The sequence below is a fragment of the Chamaea fasciata genome, unplaced genomic scaffold (assembly GCF_029207755.1).
Source record: "Chamaea fasciata isolate MVZ Bird 193981 ecotype frontalis unplaced genomic scaffold, bChaFas1.0.hap1 SCAF_50, whole genome shotgun sequence".
Classification (NCBI taxonomy): domain Eukaryota; kingdom Metazoa; phylum Chordata; class Aves; order Passeriformes; family Sylviidae; genus Chamaea; species Chamaea fasciata.
Window position 1 is genome coordinate 1,144,165 of NW_027094135.1, and position 18,112 is coordinate 1,162,276.

An 18,112-nucleotide genomic window follows, 5' to 3' on the forward strand; every position below is an offset into this window, starting at 1 on the left:
TGAAAACCCATGACCTGTGGTCATTTTTGGGTGCAGCCCTTGGGGGGCTTTGTCTGCCCAAACTGTACCTGAAGCCCCTCCAAAAAATATATTTATTATAAAATTAAAGAACAAAAATAAATATATTTTTACTCCCTTAACTCTGTTTGGCCTCTGTTTTTAGGTAGCCCCAAAACAGCACCACAGGAGCCATCCCTGCCATGCCAGGTGGATCCCTTGGAGCTCCTGGTGAGGGATAGTCTCCTATTTGTGTGCTCACAGCTCCCTGTGCTGGTGCTCTCTGCTCTTTTCTGTGCCACTGGGCAGCAGAGGGAAGACCTGGCTCTGATCAGGAAAGAGGAGTGGGCCAGGGCACAGCAGCTCTGCCTGGCAGCAACTCAGGGCTCATCTCAACCCTCCAATCATTTGGGATCTACCCTCTGCCTATATATTACTGCTGATTATATCTTAATGAATGGCAGTTGCCATGCACAGGGTAGCGAACACATTAATTAAATTCTTGGTAATTTTCATGACTCTGGGCCTGCAATGATAAAATACTGCTACCTTAGTTATTTCTCCTTAATTGCCCCTGGCTTCCAGGTGAGTCCACAGTGGATTTACTGCACATGTGCATTTGCAAGCAGTGGCAGGGGTTACAGGAGCTGGGTGAAACAAGTAAACTGTAACACATGCAAAAAAAGTTTTAAAATTTCAAACAGAAATAGGTAACTTTGAGGGACTCCTCTTTTTTTTGAAAGCACCAATCACAATGGTGGTTAAATACACACCAGATCTGTGCTTTCAGACAGTTCAGATGTAATTTTACCAGCCCTTTGAGAATTAATTTTGTGCCTTTCCATCTATTCCATGTGTAATCTATACATTCTCACTATGAAAATATTAGTTGGTGGGGTTTTTTTGGTTTTTTTGTGTTTTTTTTTTTTTTTCTGGTTCACATCTTGCTAAATATTTTATGCCAGTAGCTTGCACTGAAAACAAAAAACTGCAACACTGAGGAGAAAAAGAAGAAAAAGCTACTCCTGCTCTCTCTGTTCCAATGTGGAGAATAAAGGAGGAGACTTAATCAAATGGATACATCCTTTGGTGTACATAACAGCCTGGCACTGGTATGAGTTCTCTTCTGAGCTTTGTAAATGAAAGTCAGGAGTTCAGTGGAGTATTGTAAACTGCATCAGCTGGGGATTTATAAAGGGAATATATGGCCAAAGGATTCTCCTTCAGGGCTTCAGCTGCTCAGGAAATGGGCAGCCTCATGGAATACAGATAGAGGCATAGAAATATTCAGAAACTCCCAAGTTTTGTTAAAATGGAAAAGGGAAATACTTCAAGGGTAAGTTGAACTGTGGTTTTTTACTGGATATTTCAGGAAGAATGGAATATAATAACAAAATAAGCTCTTATAATGATGACTATTAGAAAAGTGCGGATCAAATGGTTAAGCTGTTCTGCCATTGTTTACAAATCTCTGGCCTTCTTTTTTATTATCTGAATAATACCTCTGCAATCCTGTAACCCAGGAATAAATCCCTGCCCATGGTAAGAAAGCTGAGGAAATCTCATTGTTTTGAACATTTTTTAATTAGTTTGGATGAAGGGGGGAAAAACCAATTCAGGCAAAACAAGAATAGTTCTCAGCAGAACTTGTTCTGTGTTTCCTTTCACCTGACTTAAACCAGAAGCAGATTTTGAAAATAAGCTTATATTAATTTCAGAATCTTCTAAAGTATGGGGTGTTTTGGGACTCAGATGGTTTGAAAAGGACATGAGATGAGTCTGAAAAGTTATATGAAGGGATATTTTAGTATGTGGTTCGTTCCTCCTACCTCAGGCATCGGGATGTGGACTACCAAGGTTAGAATGACCCTGTTTTCCTCTTCCCGTCTTGTTTTTGCTTTGTTTTTAAGCAATTCTTTAGTTTTAAGTACCTGTTCTACTTAAATCTACCTTAAATCTACTTTTCTTTTAGCAGTCACAGTCCAATTTATTTTGTATTCAGTTACCTGAAGGCCTCACTTGTGCCCATAAATAAAATAAATTAAAACAGAATCCGAGTTTTAAGTCTGCTTCCTGGCAGTTATTCACTACATTGAATGCAATGTAATTAATTACTCAGTTTCTTAAGAGACTTGTAATGCTGGATATCTTGATACATCTGGACTGGAAAAGCAATATTTGAATTTCTGTTCTTATTGCTGGATTTCTCCCCGTTAAAAAAAAAAAACACAGACCCATGCTACAATTATTTATACTATTTAGCCACGGCTAGGGGGTGATTGCAGATCTATGGATTCACAGATAGCAATCCTTTCATCACCCAGTTGTGTGTTTCACGAGCACAGGATTTGGAGATTGTGACAGTTGCCATGGCACCCACATGTGTGCCAGGAAGATTGTTGGGAAAGGGTGATTTATGTTCACAACAAACTGAATTTAAAAAAAAAAAAAAGAAAGTGATCAGAAGTGAATGGTACATTTTAAGCTGAAATAATTTTTTTTGGATGTTTTTTCTTTTTGCTGTGAGGCCAAAGTTGTGATGCTCCATGCCAAAAAAAAAAAAAAAAAAAAAAAAAAAAAAAAAAAAAAAAGCAAAAAAGCTGATGTGGAGATGTAATGGCTTGGGCATGGGTCTGAGGTGGAGCTTTAGCACCCCTGCTGTTTCCTGCTCCCAGGCTCCAGAACATCCTCACAGAGTGCCAACGCCACTGTCACTCCTGGTAAAACTTACTCGGAGGAGGGATAAATGAAGACTGCTAATAGCTCTCCTCTAAAATTCACAAAATATCCTTTTTATTGGTGTGGCCCCTGGCCCAGCAGCTACAAATTACACTTCTGATTTCCTTCTTGTCTCCACGGCTGAACCCGAGTGGTTTGGGAAGAGTCAGGGTTCATTTCCTGGAGAAGAATGGGCAGAGCCAGCACTTCATCCTCAGCTTTGCCCTCCCTGGGGCTGAGAGGATGCAGCTGGAAATGCTCCCAGCTGTGGCATTCCCTGCTGGAAGGAGGAGGCTGGGATGGGCCAGCCTGGGATGTGCCAGCAGGGAGAGATGAAACCCAAATCCAGGGTCAGGGACTGCCCCGGGCAGGGGCACAGCCAGAGGGAGCAGGAAGCCTCTTCCCTGCTTTAAAAAAAGAAAACCTTTCCTCTTGAAGTTTGCATTCATTCTTCCTTCCAATTAAGGGAGGTGACCACTTAATTCCAACTAATTAGGGAATTTTTTAGATCCATTCTCCACTGTACATGCCAGATTCGTGCCTTACCTTTGCCGTGAACTCTCACAGATTAATCGTTCTTATTGCATAGTTTAATTACTTTGGTTCAACGCTTATTTTCTTTTGACTTCTAATTGACTTTATGAGTGCTTTTTTTGTATTGTGTGACTCTTTAAAGTGAAACTGGTAATATTGGGGATTTTTCAGTAAAAATTCCAGAACACCTACAGAAAACTTTGCTATTATGTGGCTAAATTTGTTTTCTAAGAGATTATAATATGGAGGACTTAAAAAAAATTATATGTAGGCCAAAGGCTTTTGTACTCAAAATTTTCCAATTTCCCTGAGTTGCTGCTTCTCAGTTCTAGTTAGTTGTTTTCCCTTTGTTTTCATGCTATTTGACCATGTTCTGTTTTCTGATCATCTGGGAAGACTTTGATTTTGAAAAGAGGCTTCTACCTGTGAGGACTGAGATAAAAAGCCTCAAAACATGAATCCCGAAGATCCAAAAACCATGAAGGCAGAGGTGAATGCAGCTCTATAAAATGTTCCCTAAGTGTGACATCATGCTTGATCTTTGGATTTCACTTTCTGCAAGTCCTCTGTTTGCTCAGGGTTTTAAGCCATGCCAATTCTCATGTGCCATTGCTTATCTTTGGTGCCAAAGATGGGCAAATGTGGTGTAAAAATGCACTTCCCAGCAAAACAAAGAGAGTGGGGCAGATGTGAACCTCTCCTGCCATCTGAGAAATGAGGGAATACCCAAAGTTTTTCCTCTCCTTCTCTTCATTGTGTTTTGTCATCCATCAAAAGAGGCAAGGTTGGTGCTGTATTTCACTTTTAAACTGGTTGCACCAACAGCTGGAGTAAGTTCTGTGCAGTTCCCTGTGTCTGCCAGCCAGGCCAGGAAACCTGACCTCCTGTAAGAACACTTCAAATAATCATCTCCATACTTGACTGTACAGGAACATAAAATGCTGGTTTAATTATTCTTGCTGTGAGTTGATTGTCTTTTACATAGGATTTTGTTTTCCATCTGAATTCCTACATGTTTTCCAGTGGAATGGTGAAATATTTAAGCCTCTGGCCGTAGCTAAAATATCCCCTATACACTTAGCAAAGCAGTTTATTGTCCCTATGGCATTATAATGATGCAAAGTGTATTTTCTCTCTTAATAAATATATCATTAATCCATCAATAATACAAGATTACTGTATATCCTTTTCTAATTTTAACTTGCTATCTTTAGTAGTGAAGTAGAAAGCTTGGTTGGGGTTGGTTTTTTTTTTTTTTCCCCTTTTATTCAATTTCTTCTCTGCCTACAACCATTTTCTCATTCAGTTTAACACTTACGCAATTTACGCAGTGTCCATCTCCTACCCTGCAGAGCAAGAATCTTCTACTTAATAAGAAATACTTATTGGCACATAGCTTTGATTCATAAAGAGAATGTTCCCTTGAGAGACTAATTGGTTTGGGATTTTCTTTTTTTCTGCTTACCAAAGGAGCTTATCAAGTTCTTTTACAGAATCCTTAATATTGTTGTTTTTCTTCCTTGAATGTGAATAAGTGCTACAGTCTGGAGGAAAACTGACTCCTAACTTATCTCTCTTTCTTGAAATCAAAAAATGCCTTTCACAAAATGGGAGTTACAACTCTGTTTTCAGGGAAAAAAAAAATTCTATATTGTTGAGTCCTGTAAACAAGATGATCCCTGTGACTGCAAAATGTGTTGGTTCAAAGGCAGCTGGGTCCCCTTGGCCCTTTAGAGAACAAGTCAGCCTGGAACAACATCTAATAATTCAATAGAGTTATAGGTCAAATTTGTTGGGCTTACAGCGAGAAAATATTTTAAAGGCTGATGTGCTGATGGTCTGTCAATATTAGGAGTGGAGTGGGAATCAGGTAGACAAATCTAGTGGGTATTTGTCTAATTAGCAGTGACCTGTATTAAAGCAGAGCTGCCTGAATTAAATTAGTTATTGCTCATCTGGTACTAACTTCCTTTATATCTGAGAATCTGGCAAATCTCATCTAGAATGCTAATTCTATCCTTCTGTCTTTTCCTCTGAGGTATCTTTTTCATTTAATAATGAGTTCCTTCATTGTTTTTAAATTTAGAACAGAGCCCCTTTTTGGGAAGGGGGGTAATTTTTTTTTTAAATTTCTTTACTGAAATATGTAAATAGTTCTTTTGAGGGAAAGCAGTAGGAGAGGTGAGGTCTTCAGGTGGTATCAGATCTGTTGCCTTCAAACATAAAAATAAAATACTGAGTGGCAAGGTAGCATCTGAAAACTTCTCTGTCCCAGAAGATTTTAAAAACTAATCTGCAGCATTTAGCATCTTGCTGTTTTAAGCCTAAGCCTCTTTTGCGGGGAGATTTATGCTGCTACTGGCCATCCTTCTCCCTCTTGAGGTTAATAACTTTCCTTTGTTCTCATAAATCTGAGTTTGCCTTGAGTTGCTGACCACCCAAAGCTGGAGCAGCTTTAGGCTCAGCTTTGCAGAGAGTTGAGGAAGTGAGGAGAGGCTGCTGTTCCTGTGAACTCTGCCAAGATGACTTGATAAACCGGCAAGGAAATTAATATACAAGGGTAGAAGGGATTACAGATAGAGATAGAAGGATTAGGCTCTGCACTAGCAGCGAGACTTGCTGTAAAACTGTTGCTTCAGGCTTTTGTTTATTATTTGGAGAAATTCTATTTAAATGCAGATTAGATTTTCTACCTAGAAGTACAACTTAGTCTTTGTTTAGAAACTCCACAAAGAAGAATGAACACAGGGCTCTTGTTTTCATTTCTTGGTGAACTTTGACAGTCACGTTGCTTATCCTGTTATCTGGATTAGATATGCAAGCTCTGGATACAGGAATTGGAGCAGTTTGTTTAGAGACCCGGGTTTAATTAATCAGTGTAAGATTACCAAATTGCCTTGGGATGAAAAACTGCGCCAGAGAAGTTGTAATTGGCCACTGACTAAACAGAAGGGCCCAGCGCTGCACTGGGTGTTTGGGAGGGGAAAAAGGCGAAGAAGAAGAAGCAAGAAATGAATTAGACAAGTAGATTTTGTGACCTGTATACAGCTTTTTTTATTTTTTTTTTTATTCTGGAATCAATTTCCTTGGGAAGTGACATTTTGTCTTCCTTAGAAGTAAAAACAGTGCTTTAGCAGAGCTGATGGGTTTACAAAAAGTAGCCTGAAAAGTCTTACCTTTAAACGGACTCCTAAATACTCAAAAAATATCTTTTTCCATATTGCAATAGATTTTTTAAAATTTTCCATAAAAATCTCAGTTAATTGTAGCTAAGGAAACATCCCAATCACCCTCCATGGGTTTATTTTTATTCCTTTATCCATTCTTCTTACATCTTGTCAGCACATCTCCAGCAATCCTCACAGATCTTCTCAAAATTATGATAAATTGATAATTAACATAACTAAGACAACTTTTTGTTAATCATCTCATTTTTTCTGTGCAAAAAGACCCTCCACATATCATACTAAAAACACTGATTTCAAGGGATATTTTCATTTCACCTATTTCTTCCACCCCAGCATAATTTGTGACTTATCCACCAAGTTTCAGGACAGAAAATCCACACAGAGATTGGCATGAAATGTCACTGGGATTCATGTACAGAAGCAGAAATGAAATATGTTTCAGGATTTGAGATTTTGACCCAATTTTAGAAAAGCATGGGTAGTTTGGATTGTTATTAATATCTACTTATCTATCTATCTATCTATCTATCTATCTATCTATCTATCCATCCATATATATATATATATATATATATATAAAGATGACTTTTTCTTTTTTGTCTAATATGTCAGATGGCAGCCAGATTTGGCTGACTGGAAATCAAGAGTGTCCTCTGAGCAGATTTATTTCACCAGCCATAGAACTTGTGCAGTAATTTTATATTGGTCATTTAGCATGGAAATAACAAGCCAATGTAATGCATTTAATGTGGTCATGGTGAACCATTTGGCAAGGTAAAATTTTAGTATTATCAGGTTCATAAAAGCTTGTGTTTTGAGAATATAATGAACATTTCTCCATGTATTATCCAGTTTTGTTATGAAGTGGAGAAAATATGAAGATAAAGTCTTTGATTTAAAGATGTTGATGAAGCTTGTTGCCTCATGGCATTTTAGGTGCCCTGTGGCTTTTTTGCTCCTTTCTTTATTTCTTTTTGATGGACAATCTAAAGCAGTAACTAAAATATTAATAATTAAAAAAAAATCTTCAGAAGGTAAAGAACCCTGGACCAATAATTTACAAGAAGTAACAAATTCTTGAGAGCTCACACACTCCATTCAAAGTATCACAGCTATTTAAAAATCTGAATTGATAAATTTTTTTTCTGTGCTGCCCCTTCACAGGGAGCCCAGTTGTTTTTCCTCCAGTTGTTTTACCCATTTTTGGTAATATGATAAGCTGTGCACAAAATAAGTCAGAAAAAAAGTGTATCTGTGATGAACATGATATGTCGGGTGAGTGACAGAATTTGCCATATATGTCAGAGGAGAAAGTACTGAATCCCAGAGTCAGCAGTACAGGAATGTCACATTCTGGAATCGTACAGAGCCACTGGATGGACTGAAAGGTAATTATTAGAACAGCCTCTTTTCCTTTAATGCATCATTTCACAGTCGCTTGTTCTCTTAAACTATATCAGATACTTATGAGGTTTTTTGAGAGTTTCTTGTAACACCCTATTAATTGACTGGAATACAGCAATTACCAGTTTTGATTTGACTATGTGCTTGAATCTGTGTGCTCTGGCCAATATTTTTTTTAATACTTATTTTCTATACCTATTTTAATTTTTTGGCAGTTCTTAGTTACCATTTCATGCAGGCCGGCAAAAGTTACGAGCTCAAACTTTAGTTGTGTTTAGTTGTGAGCATTTTTTAACAGGGTGGTTTTTTTTTTTTTTTTTGATTTTTTTTGTTTGTTTGTTTGTTTGGTTTTGTTTTGGTTTTGTTTTGGTTTTGTTTGTTTTTGGTTTTTTTTTTTTTTGAGTTGGAGAGAGAAGCCTTCATTCTGGCTGCTTACTGTGAGCCTGTGGAACTTCTGAAGCAATTGTGTCTAAAAAATCTTTGGATAAATGGCCTTTCTAGTGGGTACTTAGAGTCCAAATTAGAAAATGCAGTTTGCTGAACTTCCTCTGAGGTGGCCAGCACCTTGTTACTTGTGAAGATGGAACTTTGCAATTAAAAGCCTGGCGTTAAAATCTGATGGACCAGAACTCCTTGGGAGTGCATCTTGCTTTCCCCACTTCCCTTTTCTCTTTCATGAAAGGATAGATATTAATATCTGCTTTTTTCCCCTCTTCTTTTCTCTGGAATGAGAGAAATATGACCATTCACTTCAGAGCTCTTATTTTTCAAGTTGTCACAAGTCCAGGGGCCAAGTGCCAAGCTCTTTTGTTGGGAGTTGGATACCCCTTCTTCTCCTCCTGCTTTGGAGCTGTCCTCAAGCCCATTTACACACTCTGCTACATAATTATATTGATCTAATCTCTGCTTTCATGAAATGCCAAGCTCTAACCCATTTTTTCTGTGCTCCTTAGTTCCCCTGAAGAGTCTTTCTTGTGAAAAGGGGTGTGAGCTCATCCAGGGGGATTTGATGGCTGTGGCTTCAGTGATCACACAGCTCACCAGCCCAGCTGCAGAGTCACTGCCCTGAGCTCCCTGCTGCTGAGGAGCCCAGGGAATTCTGAGCTTTCTGCCATCTCCATGATAACCATTTGTAAAGTCACTTTCCCACAGGTGATGATGGTGTTGGAACTAGAAAGGGAGAGCAGAGTTGCTGCTCTCAAAAGTGTTTCCTGCATTCTTCTGCGTGTGTCCCGTTCCCTTCTCTTCATTGTCAGTCTCTGCACTTGGCTCATTCCCCAAGGACAGGAGGGTTTGGCATGGAAACTGCAGCCTGTCTGCAGAGCTTAGGGAGAAAAGGGTACCGTGTTGGAAGTTTGTGCATGAATGGGACAGGACTACTAAATACACTTCTCAAATCTTTATTACAAATCAACCTCAGAACAAAGTTTACGATGTTCCTCGAGTCTTTATTGCAGCATCAGCCTCATAACAGGGTTTGAGACAATTGAAAGATGGCAACAGCTCTTGTCTGCCAGCAGCAGCCAAAGATCTCTCTGTCACAGGGCATTTTAAAAGTTTTCCAGCCAATAGCATGTTGCTAAAGCTCACAGACAATTGTTCTAGCCAGTCACTTAAAACACACACACACCTGCTTCAAACAATGCTTGCTTGGATGCTTTCTGTTTATAATACATAATACTCCATTATTAAACTTAAAACCTTCTACTATATTGCTAAGCAGATTTTTCCGCAGCCTTAAGGTCTATCCTGGCCAAACCTAAGTCTCAGACTATTGTTTCATGTCCTTGCTTGCTGTACTGTTGTAACTTTTCCTACTTTCAGGCTTGACAGCTGCAGCTAATTCCAAGTTTTTCTGCTCCTTCTGTTTCTGGGGCCTGCTTTCACAGCTTTCTGAAAGCCACCTTACCTTTAATATTCCCCACAGGTACAACCCATGGCAGAAACAGACAGGGAAAAAAGGCTGCAAAACAAGTCACTCATCAGCCAGGGGTAACAGCAGCACAGTTCTGAGAAACACTCATGTAGTTGTGCATTTCTCACTGCAAAGGGGCCAATCTATTTTAACTTACATAAAAATAATGAGATTTTACAGTAGGAACAGTTGTAACTATAGTCCAGTCTATTTTAAAAATGAACTAAAATTTGATTCTGAGAAGCACTTTGAGGAATTTCTAGAATTGGTTTACCATGTCAAATTTTATGAAATCATTGCATTTTATTACATTACAGTTAGTGCTAATTTTTAAGATATATCTTCTGGAAAGTTTTGGCACTGTAAGAAATCATCAAAGCTCATAAAATTCTCAGATTTTTAGTGGTTTATTAAAATAATGAGCTCTTCATCACTGTAAGACTATTCAAAGTACATTCATGGGTTTTTTTGATGTTCTGTTTGGTTAGATTTAGTAAGGACAATGAAAGACAGCTCTTCAACATTCCTGTATTTTTGTTGTACATTTTGAAATGGGCAGCACAGCTCTTTGGTGGTGGGGGAAAACTGAGTTTTTGCTATCATGTTTCATCATTTGGGTTTCTTTGAGTTTCTTTGAGTGCCAAGGACATCATCCCCTTCTCCAACAGGGAAGCTTTGAAAACTACATCTAATATAGTATCCAGTGCTCAAGAGTATAACAATCTGGTTTAAGTTATCTCATGTTGGGCATCCAGAAATAATGAAATAATGGAGGCTGCATAATTTTACTCAATTTTTTTAAATCCTCAGTTTCCCAGATGCAAATGGCCTCAATAAAGCAAATAATTCAGGTGGGATGTTATTCATGTTCATGAAGCTTTTGATTGTGTTGTGAAAACAACAGAGTACATGAGGAAATGAATAAATCTGCATTCAACACAAGGCTTTGAAAATATTAATTAAAAAGGTGTATGGCCACATGCTGATTAGAGTAGATAAAGAGAAATATTGAATAACTACTTACTCTCTGAATTGGGCCCAAGGGTCCAATGAGAAAAATAGTATATGATAATTTAATTAAAGTTTGCATCAAAATACATTTACACAAGGGTCCTGAATTAATATTGCAGAGTTTGCACTTTCTAACTCTCCATTGCTTCCCTGGGAAATACTGGATCCCTTTTGGTACAGAGGTTCTGCATTGGGACATCCGGTACTGATCAGACCTTTGGTACATTCACCTCACTGAAGGTCTTAGTTCCAAGGCATTCATAGAATAAATAAGCATTTGAATCTGGGGGAAAAAAACAAACAAACAAACAAACAAACAAAAAACCCACAAAAACAACAACAAAAAAACCACCACCAAAACCAACAAAAAAACCACCAACAACAAAAAACCCCCACCCACCCAGATATTGATAGCAGCACATTTAGAAGCACAATTCAGGTGGGTTCTGGAATATGATAGAAAGAGGGTAAAGGGAGGTGGGATGTTCTGAAGGAATCATCCAGATAAATCTACATATTTACAAACACTTGGGTACTGATATTCATTGCTATATCAGTATATAAGATCCTCTGTAAAATATCTAGGCTGAGCCGAGCGAGTTTTTTTATTTCCTGGACAGGTCTGGGCTACTCACTGGTTTTTTCCCCCTCTTTTTCCCTGGGGAAATTTGGTAACTCAAGTCCTGACGCTGCATATTTACTCAGTGTAACAAGAGCAGGAGCAGGGAAAGGGCTCTGGTGTGTACAGAATTAGGAGACAAGTACATGAAGGGATGGATAAATGGAGTCACAGTCTGACAGAAAAGGGGCCATGTCCAGTCCACAGCAGCCACTGCTGTGGAGGAAGGAGAATTCTCCCCGTGCTGAAGCTGGGGACAAAACAATAACTTGCTGAAATAATAATAGTTAGAATATTGACTATGATGCTACGATCAGTTGTTTCATTTCAAGTGTTTCTGGGCTTTACAATAAATCTCCAAACCCCTGTTACAATCACAGTGGTGCCACATTCATGACAGTATCTTTGTGCTTTCCATTTCCACTGGATAATGGACTTATAACTACAAAATGGATTTGATTTTTTTCTATTGTAACAGCACCTGAAACACGTCATAAATGCTGTTATATCCAGTTGCTTTTGTAATTCAGATAATATACAGATAGGTAGCAAGCGTGGTGTAACAGAGCAGTAGATCACCCCAAACCTGCTGTTATCACGGGGATGGTGACAAAAAATAGCAAATTAAATAAATTAGTGTTGCACTGTGCAGCACTACAGCAGGGCCATGTGCTGCATGGATGTACTGATAAGCAGTCTGTGGCCCCAGAGCTCTGAATTCTGAATTTCTGCAGAGCTCTGAATGTCCCTGGCACTCCCTGTGCCCCTCTGTCCCCAGCTCTGGGTATGGAAACGAGGACCAGCAGAGCCCTAATGATTATTTCTGCCTCAGGGTAGAAGGTAAAAAAAAGGACCTGTGAGTGTGAAAAAGAAAAATACTCAGTGTCAGGAACCTCCCTACTTGGGGAGATGGAGTCGGGGATTTATTATTTGTTTGTTTTGCCCCCCAAGACTTTCATGTCCTTTTCTGCAGGAGTTCTGCAGTCATTCCAGTTTCATCTTCCAGCATTCCAACAGCCCAGTCTGTGGGAGGCTTTTTCCCAGCCATGATCAATTATTCTCTGTCAGAATCCAAATCTGTCTTTTCAAGTCTGATCATTTGTGATGAATTTATTCTGTTAACATGGGGCTGAATAGAAGCAATAGAGGATAATAAATTAACTTTGAGCATATTAATGACATCTCTAGACTATGGGTGAATTAAGGAACAAATAGATGAAATAGGTTCAATAACAGGCTGGTGAACACTTAGTCAGCAATTGACTGGTAGCTTTTCATTTAGGTCCTTTTATATCCTATGGTTAATTAAAAAACATAGAAAGATTTAAAGCAGCCCTTTGGAACACAGACTGAGTCAAAACTTCTCCTGCCATCCACAGGAACTGTAGGAAAGGTGCTTGTGAAATGCAGTTTGATGAAGCTCAAGGAACATCACCTTCAGAAATTCAGGTTTGAACCCTCTCAAAAAGAAATCTGTGCCAAAAGTGTTGACAGCTTTCTATATGGCATCTGCCAGAGCAGCACTTAACCAGACTTAAAATATCCTTTCTGTAGGACTTAAGAAAAAATAAACATATATTATGGGATTTTGTGGGTTTATGAACTAGAGATTAGGTTAGTTCAAGAATTTTCACACCCAGCAAGAACTGCTGGGATTTATTTGGTTACCTCCAGTGTGTGTCTGCCCTGAACAGGATTTCAAAACTAATTTGAAACTCGGACTTTCAAAAGAGCTGGATGCTGAAGTTTAGTGACTTTGTGAGAACTGATTTTCTTAAATCTAAACCTAAGAGAGCCCCTGTCCCATGCAGTAGAGAAATGGCTGATTGAGGCTTATATTCTAAAGGAGGTGATAAGTTCCCTGACAAGTCTGATTGCTAGTTTTTAACCTTGTTAAATAATATATGTTAGGCTTTTATTAGCCTAGGCATATTCATGCCAAAGCTTATCAAACAGGAGTGAACGTTAAATTTTTTTGAAAAGACAGCTATGGTTCAATGTATAAAAATATGAATATAAGGAGGTCTGAGTCAAAACTTGACACCTACTCTCTGAAATTTGAAGGTCAATAAATCTCCTCAGAATCCTTACACAGACACACAGACAGTGTGTGGTTATAAGATGTTTATATAATTGAGCTTATAAAAGCAGAATTTAAAGATCAACCAGTGTGTTTATTTCCATTTTAAAATATTTCCAAGTAATGAAGTTTAATTTCACGAACAATTGGATACCTCATGAAGTTTAACTTAATACCCCCACAGTTTTCTATTCGTTATGCTCTGCGTAATTAATTGTTGTTGTAGTAGTAGTAGTAGTAGTAGTAGTAGTAGTAGTAGTAGTAGTAATAATAATAATAATAATAATAATAACAACAACAATAACCACTACCCTGTTTTCAAGAATCATAGTCCTCATGGCTGCAGGTCACAGAACCACTCCTGACAGCTGTTGCAATGGGCTGACAAGATGCTGTCAGCAGCTGCTCACTTCCATTCCTTTGGCTGATCTTACTGACACTAAAATCTTCCAGAACAATCACAGCTATCACTGTTTCCTAACAATGTCCTTTTAAAATTATCCATGCTAGGAGAAAATGTTCTGTAAAGGATTGTGTCAAGTGTTGATCTGGCCTAAATTATTCCCATCATTTGTCAATTGTCTAGGGGCTGATAAAATCATATGTTTTATGGAGAACCACGTAAGTTTAGTAATGCTGCTAGCTAAAATTCCACTGTTTTTATATTTTTAATTGAAATTTACTCTGGAGAACATATATATATATATATATATATATAAATATATAAATATATATAAAAATAAATATATAAATAAATAAATATTTTTTAATATATATCCTGTCAGCAAAACTCCTTGATGCCCAAAAAACTTCTTAATAGTCGGAGAAGGCTCATGTGAGTGAGATGAGGAACTTCCAACCAAACAGAAAAATTTCAGTGGAGAAGCTGGTACACAAGGGACTGTTAAAGAGCTGGTAGCTGTGACAGCGTTCCCTCAGTAGGATGCTGCCCAAATTTCTGAAGGTGCCAGCAATGCCTATAATGGCCCAATTAGGAAGTTGGAGCCATCTCAGTCAGTGATTTTGAACTCTCAGGTAAATGATGGGAACTGTAGTTTTCAGGAATCTTTTTTTTGTTGTTGTTCAAATGTCTGCTGAGAATGAGGCTCTGAGCTGATGTGCAAAGATTGCTCCAAATCACTTGGAGCCACGCTCCAATGCCTGACTGGAGCACAATGAAGTTTGGATTATGCTGTTTTAAATTATCACCCATTTGAAGTCATTTTCTTTATAAAACAAGATTAAAATGACTGTAATTCAAAACATTTTACCTCCAATTGATGTGAAAATTGTAGTGTTCATATTATTTCCATTTTTCAATTTGACAAAACATTTCACTCCACATACGAGCCTTTCTGTGTTGTCACTATCTTAACAGTGAAAATATGAATTTTACTCTGTGCACTTTACTCTTTCCTGATGTGTCTTATTTCTTAACACTACTTATTTAAGTTTTTGAAAGCATGTCTTTCTTTTGTTGTAATACCTGGGGAAAATATAAGCAGATTTAGGAAGTTTTCTTTCCTCCTTTCTAACCCACACAATAACAGTTTATAGCTCCGTATTGTTAAGTTTGTTCTCGGTTCTTCCTACATGTCTGATGGTTAGATAAGTGCTGATGAATAAGCAAACCAAGGAAGAAATTTAAGTTCTAGGTTGATGGAGTTGAAACTCATATAATTTACCTGAAACATCCTTTCATTTGTTTTCATATTGATGCCACAGGCGAAATTTCTCTGCAAGAATTTTCCTCAAAGTTTCATGGCTCTTAATATAATCATATAGGGAAAGAATAGTCTTTCTTCAGAAGTTTATTTCATAGACAGGGAGTATTATCAGTAATGCTTTTTAAAAATCCAGTAAATTCTGAGTAACTTACTTGAGCTGCCTATGAAAAAGGGCACTTGTGTCATCTAAGACAGAGTTGTCCTTCCAGAGTTCTTGAGGAAGCAAAGAACAGAACAGTGCTGAAAACCACTGGAAAATTAAGTGACTTGCAGAAGTCCTTGTTTAAAATATTGCCAGTGAGATTTACAACTGCAAAGTTCCTGGCCTAAAAATACAATTGCATTTATTTTTAAGTCACACTGTGCTCCAGCACAAGTGCAACAGAATGCCAAACCTTATCACTTAAAGTAATAGCGAGGCACATGTCAGCTATCAGACCCTCAAACTCTGAGAAAGAGCTGTTTTTGTGTGCTCAATCTGCAAAGAATAATTCATTCCTTACTAGGGGGTATGATTTCAAGAGCTGAAAGCTCTAACTAGTGCAGATGTGTAGGGTAGATTTAAAGTGATTATGGAAATGTCACCGCAGGACAATGCATTATTAGTAGGCCCTCATATGTTGTATGCTGTCCCCTTATGTTTGCTGATAATTAACAAGCAGATTGGGATGTCATGGTGAGAATGAGTGCAAAATGTCCCTTTTATCATTTGCAATAAATATGAAATAGTGGTCTTGCTGTATCCTTCAGTGATTGTTCTATTTACGTTGGTGACAAATGACATCTTTCTCCTTGTAACGTGCCTGCAGGGTTAAATGACTTTATTATTATTAATGAGTCATTGCTCCAGCTGCCCAGAAATACAGGGAGTAGGAAACATAAGAGATTTAGACCTAAGTAATTACAAATGTAATTATTACCTTTCAAATTTCATTTTTACAGCAATCACAGGGCTGTTAATCAAACATGGCCCTTTCCATGTGTTCACACTTTTCGGAGCCTTTGTCAAAGGGATGAGCAGCTTCGTGGGCCCGCTGAGGGTAGCCGGCGGCAGATTGACAAAGTGGTCTTGACAGAAAACTGCTGTGAAAAATTGGGTGGAAGCCATTGCGTAGTCATCAAGGAGGCTGTGGTTGAGAGGGTTTTCCAAGAGGAAAGCTGCGGCCATATGGAGGAGAGAGTCCTCTCAGGGAGGACAAGGCAAGCGGGAGGGGAATCCCAGTGTCCTGCAGACAGGTGGAACGCTGAAGTTTTACTCTTCCAGCCTGCCCTTCCTCAAGGTTGTTGGTTGTCATGAAATGGTCTTAAAAAAACACAATGGAGTCACGCGCTGCACTGTCCTGGTTTAGGGGAAATTTGGGAGAAAATCCCCAAAAAAGGGTCCCTCTGGGAAGCAAACCCAAACGGGCCCACCCCCAAGTGGTCCAGGAAAAAAACCTCCCCAGAGAAAAGTGGAAAAAACGATTTATTTAACAAACAAAGTGCCCACAAGCATAACGAATGAATAATATGAAACAATGGAACCTCTCGTTGTTCTGAAGTGAGATGACAAATTCAGACAGTCCCTGCTGTGGGTAGCTCAGCTCTGCGGGCCCAGGCCCCGCCGGGCCGCGGGTCAGCTCCCGGTGCTCCTCTGGGCTTTTCAGTCCAGAGCAGCTTTAAACAGTCCTGAGGCAAAGGAAAAACAGTCCAGGGCACTCCTCTGCCTCAGGCAGCTAAAACTAACTAAAAGCACAGGAGATCTCTGTCCCACAGTCCGTAGGCGCTGCAGACAACGCTGTCCAAGAGAAACAATGTGCAGGAGTCAGGCCCTGTCTGAAACAAATTCCACACTGCTTCCTTCTCCCTCCTCTCTCTCTGAACTAGTCTTAAAGGTAGAGAACTTAACATACAGCATAAAGAGGACAGTTGGGGATATAACATCAAAGAGCCACCCCAGGACCCTGCTTTAGGGGAATTACAAACCATGGCCTCTTACCCTGAAATATTTATCCTAACTACTCATAATTATGTATTCTTAAGTTTTGAGGTGGAGCGTAACTTTTATTCTCCTGCAGTAGTTGCTAGGGTGTTGTAGGGAATTCAGAAAAGGGGAATAGCTGTGATTATTGTTAGACCATGTTGCAGATGGCATGAAATATAAGCAGTGCTCTTTCCTAGCATCATAACCTGAATTGATATTTATGGTGAAATGTAAAATCTGAGGGACAGCTTTGGAGAAATGGGAACATTTCCATTCAATAATGCCATTTCTTCATAATATTAAGGATCCTCATATTTTAAAGAAATAAGTGAAAATGAATTGAATAGAGAAAATGGGAACTACCAGTTACCACACTATGCCCCCAAATGTAATGTGAATCAACACTGGCACAAAGCATTTGAATTTTGAAATGACATTTTTGATGGGAAGATTGTTTTGTCAATCCACAGCAAGCTTTATTTATACATTCAGCTGGAAAGAATTATTATTGTTGATGGTCCAATAAAATGTAATAGCTATCATCACTCAAAAAAGCATAGTGTGTTACATAAATAACTGCATAGGTAATTATTGTAAAAAATGTTTCAAAATATTCAAAAATAAACAGGGTATTAACAGTAAAAAAGATTAATATTCTAATGAAGAAATATAGTTTCTTTGGGTTTCTTTCCTTGAAATACAACTGGAGTCACACAAAAGGTACAGAATATTTTAGACTGTTTTAGGTTTGTTTTGGTTGCTGCTCTAGTGGTCTTTGACTTCAAGTTTGTTTGTGTATATCTGATGAAAACACAATTCAGAACAACTTTTATTGTCTACCTTTTAAGTTATCTCAGGAGATATATGTTCACTAGCTCACTGAGCATTTGGGGATTTTATGACTCCCTTTTGAAAATTAATATTTCATTAAAGTGTCTGAACCACGACCAATTGCG

General features: G+C 38.4%; 1 long non-coding RNA gene across 1 annotated transcript; it reads left to right on the forward strand.

The window, feature by feature from the left end:
* Positions 1 to 1,168: 1,168 nt before the first annotated feature.
* Positions 1,169 to 17,824, forward strand: LOC136304104 (uncharacterized). The gene is made up of 3 exons (XR_010724382.1): positions 1,169 to 1,333; positions 12,766 to 12,835; positions 16,136 to 17,824. It is a non-coding gene; the product is annotated as an uncharacterized lncRNA (long non-coding RNA).
* The last annotated feature ends 288 nt before the right edge of the window (positions 17,825 to 18,112 follow it).